We start from the raw sequence: 6,691 nt of genomic DNA on the forward strand, positions 1-6,691 counted from the left end.
TTGGTGTGAAATCTATGCCCTAGGTTTAGTCATATTGATTTCTTACTAAAGTGTTAATAAAAGTCTGTTTTTATTTTGTTTCTAAGTTGTTTTATTTTTCATTGAATCATTCTGAAAATCTAATTAATCAAATAGCAATAAGATAGGTTAGTGTGGTACTTGATAATAGTAATTCCCTTGGGTTCGATATCTGTAATTTTACACTTTATTACTTGCACGATTTTGTACACTTGCGAAAATCAACAAGTTTTCGGCGTCGTTGCCGGGGAATTATATTTTTTTTCAATATCATTATGAACTATTTAGTTGCTAGTTTGATTTGTTTTATCTTTGTTTTGAAGTTAATTTTATTATTAGTGCTGTTTCGCTTATTTTGTTGTGTGTCTTTGTTTTAGATCCTGGAGAGCTTACGTTCAAGAGGTGGTGGTGATCTTAATCCAATAGATTTTGAGATCGAAAGAACCGCTAAACAGTTGAGGAAAGAAAAGAGGCAAGCTGAATCTAAAAATCAATGGCTAACACAGGAATTGTCAATCCTAATATGGGAAATCAAGAGAATGAGAATGAGGATGCCTTAGGAGGAAATGCAATGGGTGGAGAAGCAGTGGTTCAGAGAGCATTAAAGGACTACTCTAGTCCTACTATTAATGGGTGCTATTCTAGCATCAGGAGACCACTCGTTCAAGCAAATATTGAGATTAAGCCAGCAATCATTGGAATGATTCAACAGTCGATCCAATTTGCTAGGTTACCTAATGATGATCCCAACCTGCATATCGCAAATTTTCTGGAGTTATACAACACATTCAGGCATAATGGAGTATCCGATGACGCAATTAGGCTAAGGCTTTTCCCATTCTCTCTTCGGGATAAAGCTAGGCTTGGTTGATTTTGCTGCCATCTGGGAGCATCACGACATGGAATGAGTTGGCTCAAGCGTTCCTCACTAAGTATTTTCCACCTGCCAAGTCTGCCAAACTAAGGAGTGAGATTACCAACTTTTACCAATAAGATTCAGAGTCATTATATGAAGCATGGGAAAGGTATAAGGATCTCTTACAGAGGTGCCCTCACCATGGTATACCAATCTGGTCGCAAGTGCAAACGTTCTACCAAGGGTTGCTACCAACTATTCAAGCTATGATTGATGCTACAAGTGGGGGAGCCTTGAACAATAAAACGCCAGAGGAAGCATACAATCTGATTGAGGTGATGGCAAACAATAACTATATGAGGACTCTAGAGAGAACTTCAACAAGGAGATCAGAAGGAGTGCATGAAGTTGATGGTTACACATCATTGGCTGCTCAACTCTGGAACATCCAGAAGCAATTAGGTAATGTGTTGAAAATAAATGCAATTGAATCTTCTTCTCTAATATGTGACCTTTGTGCAGGAAATCATTCATCAAAGGATTGCCAAGAAGGGAACCCGTTTGCTCAGCTTGAACAAGCCAATTACATCAATAATTTCCAAAAGGGGCAAGGGAATCCATATTCAAATACATATAATCCAGCATGGAGGAAACACCCGAACTTTTCATGGAGCAACAACAATGAGCAAAAACAAGCTCCTGTTTTTCAACCTCAAGAGCCAAAATCTAATTTAGAGAATGTGTTGACCAAGTTCATTGAAGAGACAAGCAAGAGGTTTGAGAAGACTAGCGTTCTGGTTTAAAATCAATCAGCCTCTATTAGGAACCTTGAGACTCAAATTGGACAAATCCATAATATTTTAGTGGGAAGAGTTCAAGGAACGTTGCCAAGTGATACCAAGAAAAATCCAAAGGAGTAACTCAGTGCCATCATGTTGAGAAGTGGCAAGGAGCTACAAGAATAAAAAAAAACTGAAGAAACTGAGGAAAAAGCTGAAGACACGAAATTGGACAGAACCAACAATGCCTCAACACAATGCCTAGGCACAAAATCCAAAATGAAGAATACCTCAATACAATGCCTAGGCATAAAACTAGAACTTGAGAACAAAGCCCAAGATGTGAAGAAAGATGAAGCCTCTCTTCCGTATCCTCATAGACTATAGAAACAAAGATTGGACAAGCAATTTGGTAAGTTCATGGATATGTTTAGAAGCTTACACATAAATGTTCCTTTTGTAGATATGTTGGAGCAAATGCCGAAGTATGCCAAGTTCTTAAAGGAGATCCTTACACACAAAAGGCGGTTTGGAGAACATGAGACAGTGATGCTTATGGAAGAGTGTAGTGCATTGCTATTGAAGAAACTACCACAAAAAATCAAAGATCCAAGGAGTTTCACAATTCCTTGCACAATAGGTAGTGTCCATTTTGATAAGGTTTTATGTGATCTAGGTGCTAGTGTAAATCTGATGCCATTTTCAATTTATAAGAAACTAGGCCTAGCAGAAGTAAAACCGACCACTATTCATCTTCAATTAGCAGATAGATCTATAAAATATCCTTGGGGAGTAGTAGAGGATGTCTTAATAAAAGTAGAGAAATTGATTTTCCCGGTAGACTTCATTGTGCTTGACAGGGCGAAAGATCAGGATATGCCTCTAATTTTAGGAAGACCATTTCTAGCTATGGGTAAGACTTTCATAGATGTCCACCAAGGAAAGTTAATCTTAAGAGTAGAGGATGAACAAGTAGAATTTAATGTGTTTGATGCCATGAAATACCCATCCGAGGGAGATAATTGTTTCGAAATTAGTGTCCTTGATGATATCATTGCCAAAACTATAGAAGAAAATTACCCAAGCTCCCCCTTAGAGAATTGTCTAGTTAATGCCTAGGACAAACAAAGATGAAGTCGATCAAGAAGAGTTGAAAGGATGTCTAAGCTTCTTAAATGCTCTACCATCAATTGAAGTTCCATACACCAAGAAATTCCATGAAATCAATGCGGTAGAGAGCCATTCCAAATCATTGTACAAAGAAGCCCCCAAAACTCGAACTCAAACAACTTCCATCTCACTTAAGGTATGCATTTTTAGAAAATTCAAAGTTTTATCTTGTTATTATTAATGCTTCTTTGAGTGATGTAGAGGAAGAAAAGCTATTGAGGGTGCTACAGACCTACAAGTCCTCAATCGAATGGACAATTAAAGACATCAAAGGCATAAACCCCTCAATTTGCATGCACAAGATTTTAATGGAAGAAAGTTATAAGCCGACGGTGCAACCACAAAGAAGACTCAATCCAACAATGCAAGAAGTGGTTAAGAAAGAAGTTTTGAAGTTGTTGGATGCGGGGATCATTTACCCAATTTCTGATAGTGCGTGGGTGAGTCCAGTCCAGGTTGTACCAAAGAAGGGAGGAATGACTGTAGTGCAAAATGACAATAATGAACTCATTCTGACGAGAACAGTTATGGGGTGGCGAGTGTGCATTGATTATCGAAAGTTTAACTCTACAACACACAAAGATCACTTCCTACTACTATTCATAGATCAAATGTTGGAGAGGTTAGCGGGCCATGAATTCTATTGCTTCCTTGATGGATACTCATGGTACAATCAAATAGCAACAGCGCCAAAAGATCAAGAGAAAACTACATTCACGTGTCCATATGGAACATTTGCCTATCGACGAATGCCGTTTAGATTATGCAATGCTCCAGCCACTTTTCAACGTTGCATGATGTCCATTTTCTCGGATATGGTGGAGAAGTCCATTGAAATTTTCATGGACGATTTTTCTGTTTTTGGTAGTTCTTTTGATACTTGTTTATCTAATTTGGCTTTGGTTTTGCAGCGATGTGTGGAAACCAATTTAGTTCTTAATTGGGAGAAGTGTCACTTCATGGTACAAGAAGGAATTGTGCTAGGGCATAAAATATCCAGCAAGGGAATTGAGGTAGATCGAGCAAAAGTAGAAGTCATTGAGAAACTACTGCCTCCTAATTCCGTAAAAGCCGTTCGAAGTTTCCTTGGACACGCTGGCTTCTATAGGAGATTTATCCAGGATTTTTCTAAAATCTCTAAAGCTCTTTGTGATTTGTTAGCTAAGGATGCATCTTTTAATTTCACTAAAGAGTGTTTAGAAGCATTTGAATGTCTAAAAGCTAAATTGATATCTGCTCCTATAGTTATTGTGCCCGATTAGGAACTACCTTTTGAATTGATGCATGATGCTAGTGACTATGCAATAGGTGCTGTATTAGGGCAACGAAAAGGTAGAATATTGCATGTCATTTACTATGCTAGTAGGACATTGACGGGACCACAACTAAATTATGCCACAATGGAGAAAGAATTTTTAGCAGTTGTTTTTGCAATTGACAAGTTTCTTTCTTATTTGTTAGGTATAAAGGTCATTGGACGCACCGACCATTCTGCTTTGAAGTACCTCCTAGCAAAGAAGGACTCCAAGCCAAGACTGCTTAGATGGTTATTACTTCTTCAAGAGTTTGACTTGGAAATTCAAGACAAGAAGGGAACCGAGAATCAAGTGGCGGACCATCTATCTCGTTTGGAAAGAAAGGGAGAAGATCAAAGGAACGAAAAGCCAATTAATGAACACTTCCTGGATGAGCAACTATTTGCGGTGCAAGATAGACCATGGTTTGCGACATCGCCAATTACTTAGCAAAGAAGGTGTTACCTCCCGGAATGACATACCAAAGGAGGAAGAGATTTTTTTCTGACTTGAAGTATTACTTTTGGGAGGATCCATTCTGGTACAAGCAATGTGCTGATCAAATGATAAGGAGATGTGTCCCGGAGGAAGAGATGGAAAACATACTTAGACATTGCCATTCTTTGGAAGTCGGAGGGCATTTTGGAGCAACACGGACGACCGCCAAAGTTCTTCAATCAGGATTTTTCTTGCCCACTCTCTTTAAAGATGCATATAATTATGTTTTAACTTGTGATGCATGTCAAAGGGCTGGGAATATTTCTAGGAAAAATGAAATGCCTCTTAGTAACATTTTAGAAGTAGAAATATTTGATGTGTGGGGCATAGATTTCATGACCTTTCCCATCTTCTTTTTCTAATTGTTTCATTTCTGTGGCTGTAGATTATGTCTTGAAATGGGTGGAAGCCATAGCACTACCTACCAATGATGCTCGTGTTGTGGTGAAGTTCATAAAGAAGAACATTCTCTCAAGGTTCGGCACACCTAAAGCTATCATAAGTGATAGGGGATCTCACTTTTGTAACAGACTATTTAAGACTTTGTTGAGCAAGTATGGAGTCACACATCGAGTTGCGACACCATATCATCCGCAAACAAGTGGGCAAGTGGAGGTGTCTAATAGGGAGTTAAAGAGAATCCTAGAGAAAACAGTAAACTCCTCTCGGAAAGATTGGTCCATGAAGCTTGACAACACATTATGGACATATAGAACGGCATTCAAAACATCAATAGGAATGTCACCATATAGATTGGTATATGGGAAAGCATGCCACCTCCCAGTTGAGTTAAAGCATAGATCATATTGGGCTATGAAGTTTCTGAACTTTGATCCAAAATTAGCGGGAGCGAAGAAGTTGTTATAACTGAATTAAATGGATGAGTTTCGCAACAATGCATACGAGAGTGCTCGGATTTATAAGGAGAAGACTAAGAAATGGCATGATAAGCACATTGTCAAAAAGGAGTTTAGAGTAGGGGAGAAAGTATTATTATTCAACTCTAGACTATGACTTTTTTCGGGAAAGTTACGCTCAAGGTGGTCCGGACCATTCATTGTGAGCAAAGTGTTCCCACATGGGGCTATCGAAGTTCATCATCCCGAAAAAGGAACATTCAAGGTAAATGGGCAAAGATTGAAACCCTATATTGAAAATAGAGTGGAAGATGAAAGGGTCTCGATTTCTCTCCATGAACCTAAGTGAAGATGAGGAAACATCAAGCTACGAATGATAACTAAGCATTTCTTGGGAGGCAACCCAAGTTCTTTTTACTCAATTTCGTTGATTTTTTTTTTTTTTTTTTTTTTTACATTTTATTTTATTTTATTTTGTTGTATTCGTATGTTTGATCATTATTTTGTTTTGTTGTCATGGTATTCTAACTAAGACTTGTTTGGATTGTTTTGTAGGGAACAAGTAAAGAAGGTGAAAAAAAAAAAAATTCAAATTAATTGTTTAGCAATTAATGCTTGTCCCCACCTCCTTCTTCTTTCTTTGCACTTTCCTTTACAATTTGTATTCTCCATTTTCTTCCCACGTAAATCATCAAGCACTCACCCTTTCTTTTCACTTTGACATCTCTCAAACATTATTTTACAGGATTAGAGAAGCAAATTCAGCGCATTATCCCTTGGTGGAGTTAAGGTCGCGAAATTGGGGATTTTAAATTTCAAGGTAGATTCGTTGGATTCTTGTGTGAGAAAGATTTAACCCAACACAAAGAGGCCAAAGTTTGTTTTTGCTGAATAGAAATAACATGCACGTTTGGCACGAAGTACAATATTCATGGGTACATTTCCTACCTCATTCTTGCAAATGAAGGGTAAGTTCCTCTTTTCAGTCATTTTAAACATTGAGGACAATGTTCAGGTTAAAGGTTGGGGGTAGGAGGTTTATCTTTTGAATACAATATGGGTGAACAACGTTTTTATAGTTTTTTTTATATATGTGAATTTTTTTTAGTTTTTATTTTTGGAACCAATACACATGTCAATGATAGGACTATGAAAGTGAGATACATGTAACTTTGACAAGACATTAATTGTTGTGTAGCGTAAGGATGTTAGTAGGAT

At 37.7% G+C, this 6,691-nt stretch overlaps 1 non-coding gene across 1 annotated transcript; it reads right to left on the bottom strand.

Moving 5' to 3' along the window:
* Positions 1 to 975: 975 nt before the first annotated feature.
* LOC116127442 lies at positions 976 to 1,082 on the bottom strand. The gene has a single exon (XR_004127610.1). It is a non-coding gene; the product is annotated as a small nucleolar RNA R71 (small nucleolar RNA).
* Positions 1,083 to 6,691: the final 5,609 nt, after the last annotated feature.

This window comes from Pistacia vera, unplaced genomic scaffold, assembly GCF_008641045.1.
Source record: "Pistacia vera cultivar Batoury unplaced genomic scaffold, PisVer_v2 Contig191, whole genome shotgun sequence".
In the NCBI taxonomy this organism is placed as follows: Eukaryota; Viridiplantae; Streptophyta; class Magnoliopsida; order Sapindales; family Anacardiaceae; genus Pistacia; species Pistacia vera.